Source organism: Rhodnius prolixus, unplaced genomic scaffold (assembly GCF_049639745.1).
Source record: "Rhodnius prolixus isolate KJV_2025 unplaced genomic scaffold, Rpr scaffold_9, whole genome shotgun sequence".
In the NCBI taxonomy this organism is placed as follows: Eukaryota; Metazoa; Arthropoda; class Insecta; order Hemiptera; family Reduviidae; genus Rhodnius; species Rhodnius prolixus.
Window position 1 is genome coordinate 15,681,211 of NW_027411604.1, and position 27,637 is coordinate 15,708,847.

Sequence of the window (27,637 nt, forward strand, 5' to 3'; positions counted from 1 at the left end):
AAGAAGGGTAAGAGAGAAAATACATTAATTATTTTAATTGCTATTATTGGGTAATCAATGATAAATTATAGATGACCACAAAATCAAAAAACCGGCTCTCATTGAGGAATTTTCCTCGTAAACTTCCAAGATTCAGTTGCTCAATGGATCAGTTGAAGCCAATCTACACCATTCATCATTCTAGAGAGAGATATCTCTCTCCCAAAACTGCCAAACGAATAGGCGACAGGGTAGGGGGCTGGTGGCAACAAAGTGGACAGTATCTTCCTTCTCCTCAAGATCACATAGAGGACATTCCCCTCTCAGCTTGAGAGCCCAACGTACAGAAGGTAAACCCATTGAGAGTGTCTACCACCTCTCTGAGTAAATTAGCAGATCTCACGTCATGATCTAACAATTTATATAACTATAATTGAGTAGAGTTTGCTCTTTTTTTAAACTTATTGTTTGCGTGCCAATGTAAATTGTGATTTAAATCCTGAAGTCCATTACCTACGACACCATTTTGACAAAAGACTGTCATGGAACTCTCATACCTGACGCCAAAGAACTGAACTGAATCACAGATGTTAAACTATTAGACAAACGCTCCAAACTCCATTTTACATCACTCCTCTAGTTCCAGAACGGGGACTTATGGACTTGAACCATACGGGATATTGCTAAACGCACAAAACCTCAATCGCATTCAATCTTAGGATAGTCAATGCACCCTTTGACATCACAAACCTCACCATCCATACCGACTTCTAATTACAGTAACATTAACTTTCCATATTTTTCACAAACTATTAATATACTCACAATCGTTTTTTTTTAAAACATGCGTCATATTAAGACTCATTGTGACTAAAAATAAAACTAGAGATGGTAACAGATCTCTTATTTCTTTTGCCTACTCATCAGCTCTGCTCTAAAAGCTTGCCCATTCATGGGTAGGACCACGGTAACCTTTCTGGCTGACGAATAGTTGTAACTTCTCGGTATTTCACAAATTTATATGATTTAAAATGAGCTATTGTGGTTTTTTAAAATATTTTTTTTGCAGTTTTAACTTTTGGGCTTTATCAAAAGAAATCGCTCCTTCGGTCCATAGAATGTTCATTTTCATGAAGAATACAATTTGTAACATTTACCACGGCTATCGTAATGAGCATTTTATTCTATTAGAAATCTCACAAAGCTGTTAGGAAAATGCCTTTATTTTTAATATGGATTACAGAAAAGTTTTCCACAATCCATCCCAGAATGCTCTGCGCTGTCAACGTTGAATTTAAACTAGTGAAGGAGGATAAAATAAAAGACTTCAAGATCATGATGGAGGTATAAGGTGCATTTAATAATATTATGGGAATTAGTGCTAATTAATGCTCTTGAAATATTATAAAGTAGAGGAAGAGGAACAAGCAGTATCTAACTTACGCTCGAGGATAATTTCCTGGTAAATAATAAAACAGGTAGTCCATGTCACGGTGAACAATGCCTTGTTGATATTGCATTGTTTTTTAGTTGGTACCACAGCCTCTAGGATATTATTCAAGTACTGTTCATTTCCAAACAATCGATTAATTATTTCAATTAATTTGGTATTTAAAAAAAAAAATGAACAACCAATAAAACAAAACAAAAAATGGTGGCAGGGAACGGCTGCTTAATTAAAAATCTGTTCCGATTCATAAAAAAGAAAATATGTAATCACTTTTAATATTAGTAATGTCAGTGTGGTTTTTCATAGTCTTCGTAATTCATTGGGTTAGTGTCCTGTAGGAACAGTTCTATAAAAGGTTGATCGTCAAAAAGTGCACGAAAAAGCGTAACAATGAAAAACACCAAAATTGAATTAATTTTTTTTCTCTTTTTCTATAAAAGATAAAATACCCAAATTTTCTTTAAAAACAAATCCTCCTTTACGAGGGTCGTTTGAAAAGTCCGTGCAAAGTCAGAGAGATAGCACTAGTGGCGCGTATCGAGGTTATGTTTAGTTAGTAGCATCTCTTGGAAAAACACACACCAAGTTTCAGCCAGATCGGTTTATTTCTTTGTGTTTGGCATTCGTCTGAATCGAGGAAGTCGAGTGATTTTCAAATCGTGTGAAGTGTTGCAAGGACGGTTTGCAGCTGTTCTAGAAGAATCCGCAGGACTTTAAGCGTCGTTTCGTCACTGTGGATGAAACATGGATACATCACTACACTCCTGAGACCAAAGAACAATCTAAACAATGGGTTACCAAGGGGGAATCTGCGCCAAAAAAGGCGAAGACCGTTCCTTCGGCCGGAAAGATTATGGCGACCGTCTTTTGGGATTCGCAAGGAATAATCCTCATCGACTATCTGGAAAAGGGTAAAACTATTACAGGTGCATATTATTCATCGTTATTGGACCGTTTGAAAACCGAGCTGCAAGAAAAACGCCCACGATTGGCCCACAAAAAAGTCCTTTTCCATCACGATAACGCACCAGCTCACACCTCAGCAGTTGTGGTCGCAAAATTAATGGAAATAGGGTTCCAACTCGTTTCACATCCCCCCTATTCACCAGACTTGGCTCCCTCGGACTACTATTTGTTCCCCAATATGAAGAAATGGCTGGCGGGAAAAAGATTTTATTCAAACGAGGAGGTGATTGCAGAAACGAATGACTATTTTTCAGACTTGGACAAATCCTATTATTCGGAAGGGGTCAACAAACTAGAGCAGCGTTGGACGAAGTGTATAAGCCTAAAAGGAGACTATGTTGAAAAATAAAAAAGGTTTACCCCAAAAAATTAAGTAATTTTTATTTTTGCACGGACTTTTCAAACGACCCTCGTATATCTGTAATTTTTTTTTTCAACCACCTAGATTTAATAGATAAAAGCGAATGGTGACTGAACTATCGGAGAACGTAGTTGACCTGAAACAAGTCATGACCGGCATTAAATTACCTAAGGTGGAAATCATCACTACATATTTTTTGAATTCTGCCCCAATTATTAGAATGTACAAAAGCCTTTTTGTCGATACAGTCCGAACGAATGCATTTTATAAATTAATTTATTGTAACTTTGAATCCTAGCGATGCTCCTAACGATCGCTAATATCGTACAGTGATGCGCACTTGTTGGGATTAAATAATTTAAAGTAATTATTCCATTTCAAAAATTAGAATACGATAAAATACTTCAAATTATACTTTGAAAAATTTATGTTAGTAAAAAGATTGGAATTTCTAAAGTTTGGACAGGTTTTATGGTATTGTTAAATGGTGGACGAACTACCTGACCTCTCATAATTTTGTAGTTCTATAGAATATAATAGAAAGGGTTAGGTTATTTATAGGAGGGCAAAACGAGTTAGTTAAGGTAAACAAAGCATTGCTCACCAAAAATGGGTCCAAGTTTAGATATAATATAAAGAGAATGATGGTGTTCTAAGTTTCAAATTGAATCATTGTAGACGAGTTGTGTGATGGGATAATTTAAATTTAGTGCTTGAAATGTTAGTGTTCGAACATGCTGATCTAAACCGATGGAGTGACCAATTTCCCAAGGTATGTAGAAATATTTTTCTTTCTGAAAATATTTCTCTAAATAATAAATCAGCTGCAAAAAATATCATTTTGGAACTAGCAGCTAACTTACTTAAAGCTAACAAATATGACAATAATAACTAACAAACAAAAAGATTGTCTACTTCCGGGTACGGAAACAATTGTAAGTACAACAAACATTAGCTAAGTGATTAGCGTACTGGAACCAGAGGCCGGAAGTGTATTAAAAAAAAGAAGCTATGGACGCCTAATGATCTCAAATGTCGACGTGCCTTGTAATAAATAATAAAAATAAACACAGAACAATAAATTAAAAAATATCTTAGCAATTTGAATTTTTATTGCTTAAATTGTTCACAATTCTAAATCTCAAATTAAACCCAACATTCTAAATTCAATGATCTAACAAAAGCTTGAGTGGTTAACCATTACCACGACTATATTTGAAGATTTACCTTCCGAAATGTTGAGCGATTGCATGAAAAATATTTAAAAATAAACACGTTTGCATTTACTGGATCCATTATCCAAATTGATTCGTTCACCTTGTCTCAGAGAGTCTAGCTCTTACAATTGAATAACAAAGAATGATTATTTCGTTTTTTTGAGTACCTCAAAAAAAAAGTAGTATTTCTTTGATGTTTATCCGTCGATTTTAATCCATTCCTGACGGATTTTCGGACTATCGTCCTTCATAAGAAGTCGTAAATCAGTTTGGTATAGAGATTTGTGAACACTTGGTTCAGTCGCAGCTTTTTATATTTATAATAAATTTCCTAAATAATAAAGATTAACACCATTAAACTTCAAAATTGTTTGGCCATTGAATAATAAATAATTTATTTCAGAAGTCATTTTGATTAACTCTATGCTCTAATGTGAATCGTTGCGACAATTCAACTTAAATTTAGTAGCAGGAGCTGAATGATAACGGTAAATTTATTTGAATTTGTATTATAAACCGGAATTTTAGAAAACAATGTACATTATTTTATCGCATTTCTCCACTTCAATGTTTTATGGAGTTAATCGTGTTGTGCAGTGATCGGCTCCAATATCAAATATTCTTTACGTTTGCATAGCTTCCTCCTAAGAAGAGGAAGTAATCAAGTAGTGCTGAGGAAGATACTTTGGCAATCCGCCATTAAATTCTTTTACGGAATAAGTAATTTGTAAAATTTGCTTTACCTTTACCTAGATTTGGGGAAATTAATGTAATGACTCAGTATTAAAATGAAATTACCAATGTCAACTTGATTCAAATATTTGAGGGCAAAAAAAAAAATTGTTGAAATAAGTAAAGGTCAGTTTAAAATACTATTTCCATTATATATTTATAAATACGCAGAATAAAATTTGCAACTAGAACAACTAACTTGGCTAATAAATAGCGAGCTATCTGGTGGCAAAAATAGAATAGTTCTTATATACTGCGCACGGTAGGACGATGATGGTATCGCTGATAGCGTTAGGGGGCAATAAAACGAGACTTTGATCTCATACCAAACCACTACACCCCTGCCATTCACACTAACGACAAGCTCACACTGAGATATAACTCCAAAAAATAATGTTACCACAATTTCTGCTGTTCATATGTGGATGTTTCATTTGTTTTATTCCATATAAATTATAAAACTATAGCATTCCATGGATTGATTAATCGATTAGTTGTTTTCTCTCCTCATACTCTCAATTTTGGGTTAGCGTCGGAAGTATCCATTTTGAGGCCCCCCTGAGACTTAAAAAGTGTATTTTGTTTTTTTCAAATTGGTAACTCGTAAACAAACACAATAAAACGCAGCTATTCGAAATTTGAGATTCCATTAAAGTGCCAAAAGATAAAGATTTTTGGCCAAAATCAGTCGACTGGATGAAATTCCGCCACTCCTTATCCTATCATCACAATCCTCTTGTAGAACAGCTGTCAAACCTAACCTTGTCCTAATACTCCCTTTAGACGACTGAAGCGTCAGTGGCCTCATGATCATCTTCACTAATTCCAACACCATGAAGTGATACCACTGAGTTCTTTTTCAAAAGTCACTCATGTCCTTTTACTCAATTAATGAGCCGTTCACTGCACACAACTCGATTAACTCCATAAAACCAAAAAGCGGAGAAATACGATGAAATAATGTACATTGTTTTTTGTGCGTTTATTGTGCTACAATCACCGCGTTAGCGTTATAAGTAACAATGATAACAGTGAACAGTAGAAGTAAATGAGTGGAGAAGTTACCCAGTGGTAACCCTCTAAAACATTATATGGTTAGTCACTCTCTTCACTAGAGAGGAGATCACGAGGCCACTGTCTTTTAACACGTCTTGTCCAGGTTGCCAAGAAGGGTTCTTGAAGGAAGATTTTGAGCTAGAAGATTTATATGAGATTGCAGGTTGAAATGGAGTTTACTGTATCTTGTTTTAGCAACTTGTGTGACAAAATCAATGTTAAGGTCAGTGTGTATAGTCAGGTTGGAGGCATAAAATGGAACGTTTACGATAGTTCGAAGTATTTTAGATTGTAGCGATTGGATCCTTTGGAGATTGGAGCGTTTGGTTGCACCACACAACTCTATTCTATACGCACAGATGGGTTTCAAAATAGAAGTGTAAATTAATCTTTAGTTGTCCAGAGAGAGTTTTGATCTATCGTCTAAGAGTCTTTTAAGTAGTCGATAGCGTCTATTCAATTCTGTTCTTTTAAGTCTAGTGTGAGGGTTCCAAGAAAGCGTTTATAATTTAAATTCCAATAAATGTACCGTTATCATTCAAGCGCCTGCTACAGAATTTGAGTTGAATTATTGCAACGATTTACATTAGAGCATTGGAATTAACACCATTAAACTTCAAAATTGTTTGGCCATTGAATAATAAATAATTTATTTCAGAAGTCATTTTGATTAACTCTATGCTCTAATGTGAATCGTTGCGACAATTCAACTTAAATTTAGTAGCAGGAGCTGAATGATAACGGTAAATTTATTTGAATTTGTATTATAAACCGGAATTTCATCAAAATGGCTTCTGAAATAAATTATTTATTATTCAATGGCCAACAAAATTTTTGTCATTTAATGGAGTTAATCTTTATTATTTGGGAAATTTATAATAAATATATTAAAAGCTATGATTAATAGAAATGCAGTTAATTGTTTCGTGCAATGAACGGCTCAAAATTGCGTACGCTGTCATAATATTTATGACGTATACTGTCATAATATTTATGACGTATACTGTCATAATATTTATGACAAGATTTAATTTTAAAAACAGAATTTCTTGATTTAGAAACACAAACGTGGTGTGTTTGTGAAAACATAACTCAATAACGGAAATAAGTATTCAAAAATCAAATTTTTGGTGTAAATTGAAAGTTTCAAGAAATTTAATATCGTAAATTGCGGTAAAAGGAAATCGTGTCAGAAACAAATTATATCAAAATTAATTCGGCTAAACTGAACATGTACAATATTGAAATCCAAAACTTTGATAAAGGAAAAAAAAGGTAAAATCAAAACGTTAAAGATCAACATTTCTATCGCAATGTAGAGAGTACAAGTTCGTTCAGCTTAAATATTTTTTGGGGTCACACCTCAGTCAACTAAGGAAGGAGCTAAAGAAATTCGATGTTTCCTCAACAATGCGTACAAACGAAAAAGGACAATTATATGGGAAATAAAGGAAAGCACTAAGGGGAGCTATATGAGTTGGGTCCGAGTACTCTAGTAAGTGAATGATAGAGAGCTACGTGGTGATATGGGATCCCAGGAAGTAGAGTTATTACTTCATAAAGTGTTCAAGAGATTGGTAAGAGTTATTCACGTAATTTCCGTCGAAATGGGAATTTATCCCTCAAAGATATTAAAAGAATGCGCTGTTGTATGGATGGATTCAAACGGTGATATATCTGGGAGTCTTAACAACCTATATGGCAGGAAGCCCAATATCTCTTTGGGGGATGAACAGGTAACAGTGGGAGACAGTTATACGGTTTGGTAATAGGTACTAATATCATAATTACTGGTACCATCAGAGTAAATAAAGCTATGCAACTAAAACCTTGGGTTATAAACGGTACCTAAAACAGTGCCCCAAAGTAAGACGTCGTTTTCAAAATCAAAGAATTATATTTTCCTAAATTTCATTCTGTCTTGACAGTTTTATTTATGTTGGTTTACTCAGCGTTTCCCAAAATGTGGTTGAAGGTACACGAAAAATAATCAACAATGGCGGACGTTAAAAATAAAATAAAAAAATCATATAAACGTTTTTTATTCAATAACTCATAAAAATTATTTTAATTAATAATATTATACAGTAAAGTAGTTAATATGTACAGTAATAAGGTTAATCTATCTCAAGATATACGAGAAAATATAATAGCACATTTAACAGGATTAAAATTGTCTTTCATGGAGTATTTTCCAAAACCCGAAAACACAAATGATAATTGGGATTTCAAACCCCTTCTAGAATTAGAATGCTCAATAGAATTGCATTGAATTTCTATAATAAAACAGGGAACATTCGCACTTAACTGATTTAAATAAAGTAAATGATATACTTAGGATTCAAGATTGGTGAGGAATCGGTCAAATAAAACAACTCGTCTTTTTGCCAACGTTTCGACAAATATATTGTCTTCTTCAGGTTAATATATTGTCTTCTATATCTGTCTTCTATATATATATATACCTGCTTCTCCAGTTCTGGCTCTTAGTTTCTGTAACTCAACCAACCCGCATAGCCACGTAAGTTTTCAATAATTATAAAGGATTTATTGTATTTTACTGTTTATTTTTTTTATTAATGATTTTACTGATTCTCTAAATTGTTTGTATTTGTGTATTTGTAATATCCAGGCCCTGAAGAGGACAATATATTTGTCGAAACGTTGGCAAAAAGACGAGTTTGTTTTTATTTGACCGATTCCTCGCAAATCTTGAATCCCAAGTTTAACAATTTAAGGTCACGAAACCTATATCTTCGTAAATGATATAATTTAAAATCAATTATGTAATTTATACAATCGAACCCAAAGATCATTGTTTAATGTGTAATAAGGACAAGCTGGAAACATTATTTGTTTATCAGCTGCCCAGTCTATGAAAGTTTTAGAATCCCACTCCGTATAAACAAATATAATAATCCTAAAGAAGAACTTTGTAAATTAATTAATAATTTTGAAGATAAAAATATGTACGCAATTTTTAATTATTTAAAAAAAGTTTTAAAATTAAGATCTTACACTTTACATAGTTTATAAAGTGAACATGAACTTGGAACTCCTTTGTAACAGATACATTGTATCTCTATACAAATAGAGGTAATAATAATAAAATAACACACGCGGAATAACAAATTTCGCGAAATACAATCATTTTTACGAAGTTGTACAATTTAGCACGATGTACTACCAAGTGGTACGCGAGCCAAAAAAGGTTGGGAAACGATGTTTTACTGTATTAGTACGATAGTACCGAATACTTTTAATGTAGCTCCTTTTTTTCTAATTATTACTGTTTCTCTTGCAATACTCGTCAAGAGGGAATATGGCACTTCCGTTAGGCCGATTTGCTCAAAAAGGTTATTGTCAGTTATAATGGTGGCGCTTAAACCTCGAGGACTCGCAAAGCTAATGTGTAATGCGGTACTGGGTTTGATTTCCCGTCAAGCTTTTGGACTTTATTTAATGGCTGAAAGGAATTTATAAGTAAAGTACGTTTGTTAGTCGCTTCCGTTCAGGCGCCACTGTAGCCGAGCGGTTAGAGATGAGTACCTGTAAAGCTAATATGTATTGTTGGTACTGGGTTCGATTCCAGGTCTTAGGCCTTGGATTTTTTATTTAATGGTTAATAAAAGAAATTTAAAGTAAAGTATTGGCGAACGGAGTTTTTGTTAAGTGCACTGCCGGCTTCCGGACAGTATTCTCAAAGTTACAGACAAGAAAAGAAAATCTAACAGGCCAACACCTGGATTCGAACCAAGGTTCTCCGTGTAGGAAGCCAATACGCTAACCGCATAGCAAATCCCATTCCCTATTTCTTTACCATTATTTGGCACCAACACCGGATATCAGTTTTTTTTTATTTATGTGATTTTTTTTGTTTTCTTTTTGTGTCATTCTGACTACTTATAGTCAGACAGAAAGATAAAAGAAAGTCCTTCGAATACATACGAGGGTCGTTTGAAAAGTCCGTGCAAAGTCAGAGAGATAGCACCACTGGCGCGTATCGAGGTTATGTTTAGTTAGTAGCATCTCTTGGAAGAACACACACCAAGTTTCAGCCAGATCGGTCTATTTCTTTGTGTTTGGCATTCGTTTGAATCGAGAAAGTCGAGTGATTTTCAAAAAATGGACGAAAAAGAATTTCGTGTGTTGATTAAACACTACTTTATGAAAGGCAAAACGCCTCAGGCGACTAAAGAGAAGCTTGATAAACATTATGGTGACTCTGCACCTTCGATTAGAACAGTTTATAAGTGGTTTCAAAATTTTCGGAGTGGCCATATGGGCACAAGTGACGCTGAACGTTCTGGACGCCCTGTTGAGGTTACTACTCCAGAAATCATTGATAAAATCCATGATATGGTGATGGATGACAGAAGAGTGAAGGTGCGTGAGATTGCTAGTGCTGTGGGCATCTCGAATGAACGGGTACATAATATTTTGCAACAACATTTGGACATGACAAAGCTATCCGCAAGATGGGTGCCGCGATTGCTCACGCTTCACCAAAAACGAAATAGTGTGAAATGTTGCAAGGACGGTTTGCAGCTGTTCCAGAAGAATCCGCAGGACTTTAAGCGTCGTTTCGTCACTGTGGATGAAAAATGGATACATCACTACACTTCTGAGACCAAAGAACAATCTAAACAATGGGTTACCAAGGAGGAATCTGCGCCAAAAAAGGCGAAGACCGTTCCTTCGGCCGGAAAGATTATGGCGACTGTCTTTTGGGATTCGCAAGGAATAATCCTCATCGACTATCTGGAAAAGGGTAAAACTATTACAGGTGCATATTATTCATCGTTATTGGACCGTTTGAAAACCGAGCTGCAAGAAAAACGCCCACGATTGGCCCACAAAAAAGTCCTTTTCCATCACGACAACGCACCAGCTCACACCTCAGCAGTTGCGGTCGCAAAATTAATGGAAATAGGGTTCCAACTCGTTTCACATCCCCCCTATTCTCCAGACTTGGCTCCCTCGGACTACTATTTGTTCCCCAATATGAAGAAATGGCTGGCGGGAAAAAGATTTTATTCAAACGAGGAGGTGATTGCAGAAACGAATGGCTATTTTTCAGACTTGGACAAATCCTATTATTCGGAAGGGATCAACAAACTAGAGCAGCGTTGGACGAAGTGTATAAGCCTAAAAGGAGACTATGTTGAAAAATAAAAAAGGTTTACCCCAAAAAATTAAGTAGTTTTTATTTTTGTACGGACTTTTCAAACGACCCTCGTAAGCCAATTTGTCCTTAAAAAGCACTTTTTGGACACAGGCAACCTCAAAACTTATCGGTGAAAAATCTGATAATTGCAAAAGAAATTAAAAAAGAAAAAATGCAATTAAATGCAGAAATTATAGAAATAAATAAAAAAAAATGAGTATTTGTAACAACCAATAAGAGTTACAGTAAACCAACAGAAAGCAATGAGACTGGAGAACAGAAATAATGATAAATTTAGTAGATGCAAAAAACCTATTGGTCAGGTTTTAACATTTTATTGGGGCGGTAGCTAACGATGAAGAGCTTGGGAGTTATGGTTAACGCGGCACTAACAGAACTCTGCATGAATGAGAGCCAGGCTGACCTTTGAGGGTCAAAGGTCAGCCGAGTTTAAAATTTGAAATCGACTCGTTCTGGCCGTATGGCCTCTCCTCTATTCCCCGAATATACTTTTAGCTAGGTCATTACCAGGGAATTTTACTTAAGTTTTTTTTTTGCGAATAATTAAATTATTATCTCCACATCCTGGAATTAGAATACAGATTTTAATTGGCCGCCATTTGCTGTGTTACTGCCAAATTCATTTTTGTTATTTGGTTAATAGTTTTATATAAAATACTAGCTAACTCAAAATATTGCTCCTTCCAAGTTACTAACTTTAACAGTAACAGTACAGAATACTAAGCATACTAAGTAACCAAAATGTTTACCAAAAATCAAAACTACAACATGCAACTAAATTTCCATTTTGGAATTGTTATTTGCGTTTAGATCCAATCAGATTATCTATTAGATCTAGGTTGTTACAAAAAATTACAGTTATAAAGGAGGGTTTGCCCGATATTTTAAAGAAAATGTGGGAATTTTATCTTTTATAGTAAAAGAGAAAAAAATTGTCAAAGTTGGGTGTTTTTCAACGTTACACTATTTTCGTGCAGTTTTTGACGATCAACCCTTATACAACTGTCCTACCGGACAGTTTTAATTATTAAAAAAAACCTAATGACAAAATGATTGGTTAGGAAATAAATCTATACATTTTCCGAGAAGGAAGATTCTTTGCTAAAACCATAAGCACAAAAGAGACTATCGTGAAAACGTTTTGGTTAAACCACACTTATTGAAGGAGCGTTTTTCTCCACAATTTTGGTAATTTGGCAGCTTTAAATACTAGTTAGTGTAGGTATTATAATCGTGCAGATTTTCGATTTTGAGATATCGCTTCAAAATAATCGATTGTGGTACCCTCAGTTCGAAACAAAGAGTTTTTCAAATTGGTCTCTGTGGTGAGCACATGTATCAATTGTAACAGCAAAATAAATAAATCATTTTTGTCAAGCTGTTGGCCTACAGCTAGGTCATATTCAGGGCTTAGTAAATATTATATTAATTAGTTTTACACTGTTAACATCGAAGTTTTGGTACGCCTTCTATCCTGTCAGGGGTGTGGCCAATCCACGGCCAGCTTATGGCTCGTTTTAAACAATTTTATAGCCCGTGAGATTCATCCTAATAATACAAAATCTGTTAATAATCTCCAAATGAATCTGATTAATGCAACAATGAATTAAAACACATTTTTGAAACATCAGAATAAATATTCAGATTTTAACTTATAACACAAAATTAAATTTTCCTAATTTGGGAAATCTGACACCAAAAGTTGTGTGTGTGTGAATTTGGATCGACTTACATCTGCTAATCGTTGAAAAAATAGTTATTTATTTAACAAGTGTGGAAAGTAGTACTTTTCCTCACGCGAGGCAGGGTTTGCACGCACGAGCGAGCGAAGCGATGCGAGTGCAAGTGCAAATTGCCGAGTGTGAGGAAGATACTTTTCACTCGAGTTAAATATTATATTTTTTCTGCAACCATTTATTAACTAATAAAATTAAAAATTTCATTTTTACAGTCTACAAAAAGTAATTTATTTATTATAAACATTTATTGTTATATTACAATTATTTACATTACTTACGTATTTACATTACTTATTACATTTTCTGCTGTTTCTTTTATTGATGGAGGAGTGTTTTCTAAACAGGCATCACTAGAATCCATTTTAAATTTCTATAAGGTAACACTATAACCTTTTTAACTGTTATAATTAAAAATATCTAATTATTTATTAAAGTATTATTTTTATTTCTATATTCCTTTCAATTTTTATTTTATTTTTTAATGTTCGTTTTTTAATTATTTAAATAAAATAAATTTAAATAAGCTTATTAAAGTTTTACAGAAAATATTTAATAACAAAATTTCTTATATCAAGGAAGCACAATAAAGTTTTTCCACACACTAGTGCGGAAAGTGACACTAATGGGAATTTCCCCCCACTAATGTGGGAAGTTGGGCATTACACAGCTGATTTTAATTGAGTAATGAGAACTTCCCTACATGGTTGCAGAAAAAATATATTTATAAGACACTAGTTTCGTCCTCAGTGCCACTTTTCACACTTGTTTGACAGACGATTAACGAGGTTGTTACATGGGACAACGCTGTTCCATAATACCACCGCGTACAATATAACCTCAGATTTTTTCCAATATTTGAAACCCATAATACTGGCAATTAAAACTCTCTCCTTTCTACATTTTTAATGTCTAAGAGAAATTAGTCAAACTTTCCTCGGTATTAACCAAAAGCAGAGGAAAATCAACCTTAAGAAAACTTTTTTAGCATTGACAAAATCAACACGGTCCTCTCTTGGACAAAACTGCCAATGAAATTCACCAAACATTAATCACAATTGAAATTAACAGTGGAAAACCTGCAACATCAATTATGTTGATGCAAATACGCGCAGCATTGCGATCTACTCGCAAGAAATAAGATGAAAGTGTTGAGAAACAAATATCTTGCTAATTAAATATTATTCGAACATCTCATAATTGTCTTTATTATATTATCCATGTTTATAAGTATGTATAATAATAAAAACAATAATAATAATTAATTCTGTTTTGAAGGCGCCACGGTAGCCGAGCGGTTAGATGCGCGACTTGTGAAGCTAACATGTATTGTGGTACTGGGTTCGATTCCCCAGTCTTAGGCCTTGGATTTTATTTAATGGTTAATAAAATAAATTTACAGTAAAGTATGAGGGAAGGGATTAGCTATGAGGTTAGCATACTGGACTCCCACGCGGAGGTCCCGGGTTCGAATCCAGCAGCTGACCCTTAGATTTTCTCTTCCTAGGAGCTTCTTACAGCTCACTGTCCGGTGATGGACAGTGTTGTCTGTAACGAGAGAACACTGTCCGGAGGCTGGCAGTGCACTGGAAAAAGCTCCGGGCGCTAATGACCTCAGCTGTTGATGCGCAAAAAAAAAAAAAAAAAAAAAAAAAAAAAAAAAAAAAAAAAAGTAAAGTATGTTTGCTAGTCGCCTCCGTCCACGACATCTAATTGGTAGTTGGACGTAAAGCCCCGCCTGAAAAAATAGGCAATTAATTTACTTTAATTTAAATTTAATTTTCTAAGCGGCCCACAGCTTTATAATGAATTTCCAAATTGGCCCATCAAGATCATCTGGGTGGGCCAACCACTGGTTTAGGATACTTAAACAGTCCTAAACAGTAAACAGAAAACACACCAATCTTAGATTTTTGCTATGTTAAAAATATTATAAAAGTCAGAGAATGGATTAGCTATGAGGTCAGCGTATTGGACTCCCACGCGGAGGTCCCTGAGTTCGAATCCCAGCTGCTGACCCTTACGATTTTTTTTCTCTTCCCAGGAGCTTCTTACAGCTCACTGTCTTGGTGACAGTGTTGTCTATAACGAGAAAACACGGTCCTGAGGCCGGAAGTGCACTGACAAAAAAGCTCCGGGCTCCCCGTACTTGTCAACAAACATAAGCCCTGAATATGACCTAGTCTCTAGGTCGAAAGTTTGGCAACAATAAATATATAAATAAATAAAAAATAATAATTCCTCTTCCGTTTAGGTTAATATTTAAATTAATGGCCACCTCAAACTAAAGCTAAAAGTTACTTGATTAAATAAATAACCAAAGTTCTGTCAAGATCACTAGATAAAAGTTCCATGCTTTTTGAGATAAGTACAAAATTAGACTGTTCCCGACTAAGAGCTAAGAATATTTCTTCACTAATTTAACCATATGTGACCCTGAACTATTATCGAAACTAACTTCTAGATAAAAAATGAAGTGAGGTTACGTTGAATAAGGTTAGGATTTAGTAAAAAAAAACATTCAAAATGCCAGTTTACTATTTATACTATACGTACATAGTCTGAATCGTATATTTTAAGCATATATAGTGTATAGTTTGTTCCCCCACTTCTAAGAAGCAATTTCTAACTTTAAATTCCGGAAAAGAAATTAAAATATATATATATTATGTATATACATACAGTTCTACAATATGCGGCCCCAGTCTGCTGAAACACCTGCTTCGGCTAACTGTAAAAATAAAAGGCTGGCGTCAAATACACCACTTTCTCTTCATCTAATTATTATATAATTCTAAAATGACTATTTCTTATTTTTTTTTTTTTTTCAGAGCTTGTTTTAACTAAGTACAAATATTTTACAAAAATAAATTTAAAGATTAAAAAAATAAATAAATTAGGAAGAACCTAATAGATGGACTGATCCAAGATTTCAACCGCCATATTCAAATCTATGTGACAATAATGCTGCTATAATAATTTTTTTTATATCCTTTTATTGAAATTTATACCGGTACCTACAGGGTACAATAAGTAAATGAGATAAGTGTATATAAATAACGTGGCAGACGTGAATGAGGGTCATCCAGTGATAGCCGCCATTAGTCACCCAGTTGGTCACGGGGCCACCGGCGCCTCAGCCGCCTCTTCGAGGATTGGAGGGTAGCGTAGTTGACGACAAGTTTGCAGCTAAAGGGTTGGGATAAAATGAGAGTTTTTGATGAAAATTTTTTGTATCGGATTTTGGCAAGTTCGGAGATGAGTGGAATTTGGAGATCTGTATGGATTGTGTGGTTGCTAACATAGAATGGAGCGTCTACTATGTGGCGGAGTATTTTGGATTGGAGTGTTTACAGTCTATTGATGTTTGATTTTTTAGCTGTTCCGGTAAAGTTCGAGTCCGTAAGTCCCATATTGGTGTGAGAAGAGCTGTATAGAGTAGTCGTTTGTTCTGTAGTGAGAGTTTTGAGCGTTTGTCGAATAGTCTGGTCTAGAAGTTTGTATCGTTTGTTTAGTTCGGTACGTTTAACTCTCTTATGGGGGTTCCAGGTAAGTCTCTTGTCTAGGTACATTCCAAGGTACCGCACATGGTCGGCTGGTGGGATAGGTGTATGATGTAAGAAGACAGGTGGTGGAGTTTGTCGTTTGAATGTGAAGACTATGTATTTAGACTTAGTTGGGTTAATTTTTGTACACCAGTTTTCTAACCAAGGTTCTATTGAGTGAAGGTGGGACTGTAGTGAGCGTACTGCGAGGATAGGGTCAGAGTGTGTGGAGAGAATGGCAACGTCGTCAGCGAAGGTGTAAATAGAGGTATTAAGGTTAGAAGGTATAATAATAATTAAAAATGTAAATTAAAATAATGACTATTGTTTTGTTTGCTTATTTTTTTTAAGTATATAGATATTTATAGAAATGTTCTTTCAATTATTACAGCTCCAGTGAAGTGTAACATTTGTAATAATATTGTTTAGTTACTGGTATTAATTGTCAAGAGCTTATAACCAGCAAATAGTGGTTCCATTAGGAGAAATTAACACAGAGGTCAGCTGGCTGGGAAGAACAAGAAATTATCGCTTATTAATTGCCCCAACGAGATCTCTAGTAGGCCGAGATTGGCTATAAATATTTTGTCCACACTGGGTTACTTCTTTCAGACCACAAAATGAAGCAGGTAAATGCCGCGAATACAGTACAGCAAACAAACGGATGGCGAGCTAAAAAACGATGTTAACGGAATTCAGAGACTTCTATCAGTAGGTACCTGGTATCACTACAGAACGTCGGAACATTCCGAAAACGGGAGAAACCCTGGCAAAACTAATGTTTGGACGAGGGATGCTTTGCAAGTACACAAACAAGAAGCATCCCATTTCAAGTAAATCAAAAATTATAAAGGACATCGCAGCACGGAGTTTGCGATAGGGGAGATAGTGTATGCCCGCGACTTCAGTGATCCAGCTTACTGGAGTTGGAGAAAAGCAAAAGTGGAAGAATAATTAGGCGATAGGGTATACTTGTTAAAGGAAATGGAGGGTGATCGGCTTTGGGGGCGACACTCGATCAGATATTAAAGGCACGTTCAGATGTTTTGGAGCCTCATCGACAAAGTGACCGAATGAGCGGAGGAGAAGAAGATGCGGAAGTGGCACAACAGGGAGATTTGCCAGAGTCAGTGTCACTCGTTCGGGAAGTCGATTTAGAAAAGACTGAGAGGGGAGAGATGGCAAGCGAAATGCAGAGGAGAGAAGTGTAATAGTGTTGTTTAGATACAGGTATTAATTGCCTAGTGATATAAAAAACGTACGTTAAGTTGAGTTGTAAATATAAATTATACAAAGACCGAATAAAGAATATCTGGAACAATTCTAGAGTTCTTTCCGTTGTAATAGTAGAGTTATTACAACATTGATATAATGAGACCCGTCTGAAGAAATATTCAGTTATACGAATATTTAATTATTGAAAAATAATTATTTTAATCGCGGCACGAATCTGTGATTTTGACAAGGCTAAGGATTGGACATACACGTGTGACACATGGGTACCTCCTCATTGCCGAAAGAAGGCCGAGGTGCCCCCGATGTCGAGAAAGGCTGACAGTGTCGCACGTGTTGGAAGGGTGTCAGGCACTGCGTAGCCAAAGAGAAAGAGCAGGCCTGCCACATGACAAGTGCGCTATTCTTGAAGAGGGTTCTCCTTACATAAGGAGGCTATTTACATATTTAAGACATATTAATTTATATTGTAAAATTTAGGTTAGCATTTAGGTTAGTTTATTTATAGTTTAGTTCTTTTAAAGGGGAAAGGAATATCGAGTACTTTCCCCTTGTGTGAAATGTGGTGTGAATGTATTTATTGGCGTGAATGTATTTATTAGCGTGAATGTATTTAATGGCGTGAATGTATTTTAAGCGTGAATGTATTTATTGGCGTGAATGTATTTATTAGCGTGAATGTATTTATTGGCGTGAATGTATTTATTGGCGTGAATGTATTTTAAGCGTGAATGTATTTATTGGCGTGAATGTATTTATTAGCGTGAATGTATTTATTGGCGTGAATGTATTTATTGGCGTGAATGTATTTATTAGCGTGAATGTATTTATTAGTAAGAAAGTTGTATGAATGTTTAGGATAGATCACAGTACGGGGTTGAAAGAAATTTTATAAAAGTATTTCAACCCCTCTAGGTTAATTTTAGACTAAGTTTATTTTAGAATGTGCAGGAAAATTTGTTAAAAGTACTGCACATTATCATAGTTCTAAGGAAATAGCCTCCTTATGGTAGATTAGGTTCATTTATATTCAGTAATAAAACACTTTTGGTCTTGCGTTAATATCTTAAGTTAATGTAAATAGGGGAAGGCACGAATATATTCCACTCTCCCCCTCGTCGACTGGATCGATGGTCAAGAGGGGATGAGTGGGATATATACTCCAATATACCTGGGCTCCACCCTACCTTGCTCAGCAAGGTGCAGTATGTGGAAGCCCGAAGGTGACGCGTGCCGACCCAGCTCGAGTGGATAAAAGATGAGAGAAGATTAAAATGATTAGGGGCGCTAATGACCTCAGCAGTCGATGCGCCAAAAAAAAAAAAAAAAAATTATTTTAATCCTATAAAGTAGTAACTAACAAGGCCCAAAATATTGCATTATAAACATTTAGTAAAATGTTATTATTATTAGTCAGAGATTGTATTACGTCCTCTAACAAGTGGAAGAAAAAGTATAAAACACAAAATGGTCTAATTTAAAATTTATCCTATACTTCAAATCAATGCACACAATTGAATTGGATCAGATGATATCTGGCATTATTTGTTTTTATGGCATCTTCAGTGACACATTAGCGAACAAAATCTCTAAATTCAACGTTCTACACAGACCAATTTTAGTAAAAACACTTTTTCGTACTCAAAAAAGACCTCTAAAAAGGAAAAATGTCGATGACAAACTTTTTTTTTTGCGTTTATTGTGCTACACTCAGCGCGTTAGCGTTATAAGTAACAATGATAACAGTGAACAGTAGAAGTACGAGTAAATGAGTGGAGAAGTTACCCCCAGTGGTAACACTCCAAAACATTATATGGTTAGTCACTTTCTTCACTAGAGAGGAGATCACGAGGCCACTGTCTTTTAACACGTCTTGTCGGGTAGTCAGGAAGAGTTCTAGAAGAAAGATTTTTAACTAGAGGATTTATATGAGATTGCAGGCTGAAGTGGAGTTTTCTGTATCGTGTTTTAGCAACTTGGGTGAAAAAAGGAATGTTAAGGTCAGTGTGTATAGTCCAGGTTGGGAGACATAAAATGGAGCGTTTACGATAGTTCGAAGTATTTTAGATTGTAGCGATTGAATCCTTTGGAGACTGGAGCGTTTGGTTGGACCCCACAGCTCTATTCCATACCCAAGATAGGTTTTAAAATAGAAGTATAAATCAGTCTTTTGTTGTCTAGAGAGTCTTTTGATCTATCGTCTAAGAGTTTTTTAAGTAGTCGATAGCGTCTGTTCTCTCAAAACAGAACTCAAATTCCAAAACCTGCACGATCACAAATCTCTTGCAAGTCAAGCAAGAGAAGATAAACATTTTAAGATATTTTTAAAACTCAAATCATTACAGTGAAATGACATTTAAAAGGCGAAGTTTTACCCCATGATAGTGAACTCTATTTCAAGATAACAAAATGCACATTCTGCTGGAATTGCCCCATTTTGCAAATTCCATGATGAGCAGCGAACTATGTTCCTACCTCTTATCATCATCAAAATACTCTCAAAATTCAATTTTTCAAATTACCTTTGTAGAAATTTGGTACTCAAAGCAGTTTATCTTTTATTAAATTACTGTAGTTCAAACATAATAATGTAATTTGCATAATTAGAGCCCGCCTTTCCATAATAAAGTAACTAATATACTTATACAAAGTTATTAGTTAGGAGTGCTTGGCCTAATAAATTGTTTGAAAAATCTACAAAGAAGAAAGCTAACTTTTCATGTCTTATATAAATATTTATCTTGTATAAATATGTAGTATATTTAATTTGTTTGTCCATTAAAAACTATTTCTTCAAAAAAGATTTTCATTTCATTAGAACTAAAATTAACGATAATATATGAATGCTGCTTGAGATCTAAATGACTCCATTAAAACGAATTTTATGAAATCAAATAAGGTTCAAATGAAACTTAATACAAATTAAAAAGTCAAAACTTTGGGAATCATTCGTTCAGAACGCATTAAAATCGTGTATCAAAAGAATTGGAATAGAAAATGGAATCAGTAAAAAACTAAGTGAATCAGAATGTTGGTACGATTAAAAATTAGGTAGAGGAGAAGGTGGTAATATGGGACAGTCTTTTTTTACCTCGCATATTTTGAACACTACTGAATTTAAAATCTACTCTGAAGTAAAATCATAGACATACATTATTTGTGTCTTTGCAAATTTGGAGTCCTGAGTGGATCACAGCAAGGAGTCTGGAGTTACACTGAAAAAGTCTGTCGTGGTGCCCATATTGGGTTTTCAGAAAGTGTGGTGGTAATATGGGACACAGATAATAATTGTAGTTGAATGTTCTCGTTTCTCGTAAAATATGCCACAAAACTATATTTTACACAATTATCGTACATTAAGGATAAAAATTAGGTTGTAATCAGTTTTCTTAGAGAAATTTCAAGACATGATAGGTGGGACTGGACACAAAAAATCACAAACAAATGACTCCTTTTCACAAGCAGTGCATTCCATATGATCCCAACGACAACAAACAATGCACTCAATTCACTTTGAGTTCCTGAACTTTTCTCCGCAAACAAAAATGCAATCCGCATCTTCATAATCTGGTGTCGAATTTTGGGGTGGAGTGGATAAATCCGATTCACCTGATGAAACTGAAACATCAGAATCTGTTTGTTTTGATAATAGGAGACGCAATTTTGACTTTGGGAGCCTGAAGTGAAGTGCAGCTTCTTGAATACCAAGTTTCTTCTCCCTTACAGTTTTAATAGCATCAACCATTTCCTTTTCATCCCAATTTTTACGTTTGCCATTCGGCGGTGGTCCTAATTTTGTTCTAAGCATACTTTTTTAGGCCCTTTATAGTATCCAGTAGAAAAAAAAAATTATAAGGCGCTAGTTTCGTCCTCAGTGCCACTTTTCACACTTGTTCGGTAAACGATTAACGAGGTTGTTATATGGGACAACGCTGTCCCATAATACCACCATACATCGCCTACAATATAACCTCAGATTTTTTCTAATATACATTCATATTTGAAATCCATAATACAGGCATTTAAAACTCTCTACTTTTTATATTTTTAATGTCTAAGAGAAATTATTCTAACTTTCCTCGGTATTAACCAAAAGCAGAGGAAAATCAACCTTAAGAAAACTTTTTAGCATTGACAAAATCAACACGGTCCTCTCTTGGACAAAGCTGCCACTCGATTTGTCGCGCTGCCTTCTGCAGCAGACAAAGCCTACCCCAAAGAGTAGTAAGGCATCAAAAACTAACAGATAGCACCACTGGTTTCACAAAAACAGGGGTATCCCAGATTCCAACCCCGTTCCAAATTACCACCTTCTCCTCTACATGCCTAATAAGGTTTCACACAATATTGTTAAATCATTTTATGACTAGAAACAAATAAGTTATTATCACATATTCGGTTGTCATTAACAGCCAACAAGACGTCAACAACCAAGTAATTATTTGGATAGTTTTTGCGAGAAATAAAACTATTAAGAAAAAAAAAATAGTAAATTTAGAGCAGTGCTACCCGGGGAACGAACAGCTGATATAGTTGCCATAAAACAAATATTAAGTATCTTCAGTCCAAACAATACTTTAAATTTAAAAATACAGAAATACGTTCAATTATGAATATACTTAATGAAATTGTCTCTGCCTTGAAAACTAGTTGCAGCGCTATATGTGGTTAAAAATAAAAGCTATAAATAGCATAAATATACATAGCCACAGATTAGATGAGAGCATTTTGAAAAGCTCATAAAGATTAGGCCCCCGTAGACTTTTATGCGAATAGATTTATATAGAGCAGGTCTATCTATTCTACATACCTAATGTATTTCGTCTTTTCGAGTCTTTTTTTATTTACACGTCATCCATTTTATTACAAACTTATCGGTAGTTAATGCATGAAAAGAATTTTAAGTTCCATCGCCCACTTATCGGCCATATTTTGCAGACAGATTATGTATATTACATTAAACACTAGCTGTGGTGTTAATAAAAGCTATAAAGTCGTTTCAAAATAAGAAAACATAAATTTACACGAATAATGCTGAAGTGTATGGTGATATATTTATTTTAAAGTACTTTCATAAAAATAATAAAATTAAATAAATATTTTAACTTTTGTTTAATTCACGGAAGTTCTGCTTCAATGTTGAAACTTTGGAACTGATTTTTACCGTTCTTTACACTTCTCTCCTTATCTTGGAGCTTCATTCCTGCACTTCATTCAACTGCATTCATGCAACTCCAAGCAGATTGAGATAATGCAAGTAGGATGCAATGGCAGAAAGAAGATGGGTTGAATTACGTGTGCAGCTCTACAAAATGGCTCATAATATGAAGATGATGTGTGGCTAAGCACTAGTTTACTTTTAAAATGGTTGATTTTGGACTCGCCTTGAGAAATGAGCTGTTTTCAAGGAATGGGATGCAGCATTAAGAGTCTCCTTAAAGAAAATTAATTGTACAATGTAGAGGGGGTCTTGAAAAATCGATTAGCGGTTTCTAAGTACTAATTTCTGGAAAGGGTTCTGAATTGTTAAACATTTTCTCAAAAAAAGTTCCGTAAGTATTTTTGTTAAACTTGCTAATTGCTACTGTACAATGAATAGCCTCTTTGAAATATTTTTCCGAAAAAATACCCACTAAGGGAATTTTACAGGACATAAATTTAACTTTAAAACTGAAAATGTATTTCTGGGATAGATGGCAACGCCTCTATACGGTGAGCTGTAGGGTCTTGTTATTGATGGCAGGCCCTTGCAAGTATTCGTAACTAGTATTACTTTAGTTAAAGAGAATTGAACATTCTTTAAGATTATTTATTGTTAGAAAAAAAATGAGTTAATTTTAATAGAGTGATAAGGGTACAAACTTTGGGAAGCAAAGGAACTACGTTGAATAAATAGTTATAAGACATGTCGAGGAGTAAGTTCTTATGTCCAGGATGTTCAGGATTAAACGCATTAAATAGGATTTAAGGTTTCCTTTTGTTTAAGTTACAACACACTACCGGCGCGTCTCAAACAAAGCATGCAGTATAACCTGTACCAGTAACCTTCTTCTCCCAGAAATTTCGATTAAATGTTCTTTTGACAAAGAGACTGGGTAGACTGAAGTATTAAATATCTCCTAAACAAAAAAAACTTACAGTTTAAAAAGATAAAAATAAAAACGTTGATTAAACGACCAAAGGTACCCAAATCAGCAAGTACCCAACATTTCATTCATACTTCAGTTCGTAATTTCAGTTAAATATAGAAACGTACAAAAAAGCATGTGCTTGACATTTTATGATAACTGATATCATTTAAGTAAATTTAAGTAAAGAGCCGAAAGTTGCCGACAAAAACCGATCGCATTCGGTTTCTTAGAAATAAAGTAAAAGAAAGTCGTATGAGTATGCACGTAAGATTTTAAATATTAAATTGGAAATAAAATTAATAATTATGGTCAATAGAGCCGAAAGTTGCCGACAAAAACCGATCGCATTCGGTTTGTTAGAAATAAAGTAAAAGAAAGTCGTGTGAGTGTGCATATTGGATGATAAATATTAAATTGGAAATAAAACAATTATCATAGAGCCGAAAGTTGCCGACAATAACCGATCGCATTCGGCTAGTTAGAGAGAAATGAGAGAAATACAATATTAAAAAGCACGGCTAAGGCTGGATGGGTTACAGATCCAGTGATTCCTGGAATTCTGCTCTTTTTCCAACTAAATTTGCTGTTCTCTAACCCATCGGGCCTTGATGGCATAGGTTTGGACTGACTTTACTGCTCTGTAGTCAGTTTATCCACTATATCTCGGGAACGGAAAATCGTATAATGTTCAAATTTGAAATTTCGTTCAAGTGCCACTAGCGGAAGTGACAATAAATTTTTGGTCAAAATAGGTCCACGGGAAGTACCACTTTACTGAATAGATTTTTCACTTTTTTCACTTTATTTAAAAAACCGCTTCTTGGATTTTCTTCAAACTTCGTATAATTATAGCTCACTAATAGTTCTACAACTTTTATAAGAAACATTTTTCTGGATTACTTCGATTAGGGGAACTTTTGGGGTATGGGGTGATTGATCAGTGCGATATAGTGCCAGTTCGCTGTAACATATGGACTTACTTTTTATGGCGGGTTACTCTTTACTGAAGAAATATTTTGAATATAATTATGGCTAGCATAAGGGTCTGTGACATCTAATAAATTCTAAACTAAATTAATCAAGAAAAGGGTGAAAAACTAAAATCTTTCACCACAACAAGCAACACTATGGCATTCTCCATGAAAAACACTATTACCTCCCTGCAAGAAACACAAGTGAAAGATTGATGATGTAAAACAAGAAAGGATGGACAATCTAGGATGTAAAACAGGTTAAAAGGTACTGTCATGGTATGATTTCAGGATTTTTATGAAAGGGACATTTTTTCAACTGGAAATCAAATTCTTACAAAATGCAAGCTAAATTTAAAAAAGAAATTGTAGAATTTAAAAACGTGAACTAAGAGCACTCAAATTATATAAACTTCCGTCAATTTAATGTTGGACAACTTCCAACGAAAAAGTGAAGAAGATGATACATAGGTCAGCCGATTTCTAGTGTTATCATTTCGTAAATAATAACTAAAAGTAAGTAAAGTAAAGTAAAGTAATCGCCTATTTTTTCAGGCGGGGCTTAACGTCCAACTACCAATTAGGTGTCGTGGACGGAGGCGACTAGCAAACATACTTTACTGTAAATTTCTTTTATTAACCATTAAATAAAATCCAAGGCCTAAGACCGGGAATCGAACCCAGTACCACAATGCATATTAGCTTCGCAGGTCTCGCCTCTAACCGCTCGGCTACCGTGGCGCCTTAAATAATAACAATTTCCAGATTTCTAAATGGAAATGTTACAATATAAAATAATGGATAGAATGCATCTCTAGCAGTCTCTAGGATTCTGAAATTCTATTAAAACTTATTAAGAAGCTCTAATATTCTTAAGTTCCCCTAACGCTGTTACTGCAGCAAAGGCATTATCAAAAATTGTCCAGGCTCTAGATAAAAACTGTCAAGAAGGTCAGTGATACATAGGCTGATCGTCAAAAAAAAAAAAAAAAAAAAATGCACAAAAAAAAAGGTTAAATAAAGTAGAAATTAGGCCTTAATAGATATAAATATCAGCGACTTTGTCTACCTATACTGTTGCACTGAAATTATTGATATTATACTCAAATACAGAGACAGTTGGTTTCTACAAGTGAGGAAAATTTCATGCCTTTCGAGACTGTAGAAAACCCAATATTAGGATTTAAAGTTTTGGAGTTTGTGAAAGAACAAACATGAGAAAACTTCAACTTGATATATTTCCTATGCCAACCCAAATGATCCTGTGGACCACTTTGAAAATTTATTATGAGGCCACTTATAAAATTATATGTATATCTATTAGATATGACCCACTTCAAAAAAATTGTTTCAGTGAGAACTCATAACAGAATGAATTATTATTCATACATATAAACATAGATTATATAATAATGACAATTATGTGATGATCGAATAATATTTACTGCCCACTTCTAAATACATATGTATAAAAACAGAAGCAACGTAATGAAACAAAAGATTTATATGCTACAAAACACATACTACAATTCAAAAATGGCACAAAATAAACAAATTTTGTACAATTATAATGAATCTCGTGGGTCATATTATTTAAGGTCGGCCACATGAGGCCCGCTTGCCGAGGGTTCGCCCTCCCTATTCATAATAGGCAGCGTTGTATTAATTTCTGGCTAACTTTAATACCAATAAACATTTTCAATTCCATCTTTACCAGATGAGCATTACTTCTATCACTTATAACAACGTTCAACGCCAAAGAAGAACACAAAAATTAGTTTAGGCCACGCCTTAACTAAACAACTAACGAGTTTTTAAATATCATTAATCAAAATGCAAGGTGATTTGATTAGTTTAAAGAGTTTCTGCTTTATTGTTGGTTTTTTGATACATTCTAAAGGTATTTATTACTTTAATACTGCCATTAATCTGAGACAGGTGATATTCTGAGGTGGGTAAAAACTGCAAGTACTAAAACTAACCTGAACAAAATTATCCTTTTTCTCATTCTCAGCCATGTTTCTTGCTTAGCCAACGTTTGCTCCAAGTTCATTTTTGCCCCATTCGTAATTATTTAAAAGTAATTCCACCCATTTCTCTATTAGCACCATCCCGAACTCACTCCTTTAATTCGTACGGCCATCACAGAATTCATGAAACAGTTCACAGCAACCTTGATTAGGGCTGGTAACTGGATATATTTCAAGGCTATTAATAACTGAATTACTTTCCATAATTAATCAAAGAAATCTGCCTAGTTTTGTAGATTTTTTTTTTTACTTATAAAAATTATTCTAAAAAAAATAAAAATCTTTTTATTCAGAAAATAGTTTGAAAAGCTCAACATTCAAATAGAAGGTTATAGCCTGTAACATTTAAGTAACAAGTGCCCAAAGAGCCAGTCATCTTTTATTTTAAGATAAAGTTGTTTTAAATATTGATTTAACAAATTTACTCACTTCTATTTCATCTTAAGAAGGTAATTAAGATAACGAATTAATTTATTCAACTATATATATATTTTCCAATCTAGGTTTCTATTTTTAAGAGTTCAAAGGATTGAGCTGAGACAAAAGCTAAAAAAATATAAATTCCTTTTATCTCTATCAAAGTTTAGTTAAAGTAAGTGAACTATGACCCTTTAAAGGGTAAGGTCACTTTAAAAAGTGAAAAAGTATGATAGATCTCATTATATAAATACGATAATTGATCCATTACTGCTAATAAACTGAGGCTAAAAAACTTTGCATTTTTGAAATAGAAAACTTATTCAAATCACATTTTTTCTTTAAATATATGTTTGGATAATTTGGTGAGAACTTTATCTAAAAACCACTCGAAAAAAAGTAATAATTTGCATAAAAAGTGGTTTTAGAAAATTTCATGTAATTCTTATAGCAAGCCAAACTCTGCAAACATGATTTTTAACGTGCACTTACTAATCACTAAATCTCTCTTAAAACTGAAATTAATTAATACTTGGCAAGATCCACATTAGTCTAAATGCTATTAGACATGTAATCGGCTTTCAGAGCGAGTGTAATAAATCAACAGAAACATACTTTAATTAAT

At 34.3% G+C, this 27,637-nt stretch overlaps 2 protein-coding genes across 7 annotated transcripts in view; one reads left to right on the plus strand and one right to left on the minus strand.

Annotated features, from left to right (window-relative positions):
- The window catches only part of Mid1 (calcium-permeable channel component Mid1), a 150,398-nt gene that overhangs the window by 93,594 nt on the left and 29,167 nt on the right, over positions 1-27,637 (minus strand). The window contains exons 1-2 of one of the 6 annotated variants that reach the window (XM_074128382.1): positions 26,548-26,727; positions 15,368-15,416 (exon numbers count right to left, since the gene is read on the minus strand). The exons of 3 other annotated variants lie outside the window; for them this stretch is intronic. The gene's annotated coding sequence lies outside the window, so the exon portion shown is untranslated. Of the gene's footprint in view, positions 1-15,367; positions 15,417-26,547; positions 26,728-27,637 lie in introns of those variants that run through there. 2 more of the 6 variants (XM_074128381.1, XM_074128384.1) reach the window with 2 other exon arrangements.
- Positions 26,892-27,637, plus strand: part of LOC141454290 (uncharacterized) — a 215,025-nt gene continuing 214,279 nt past the window's right edge. The window contains exon 1 of the transcript XR_012458607.1: positions 26,892-27,044. The gene's annotated coding sequence lies outside the window, so the exon portion shown is untranslated. The remainder of the gene's footprint in view (positions 27,045-27,637) is intronic.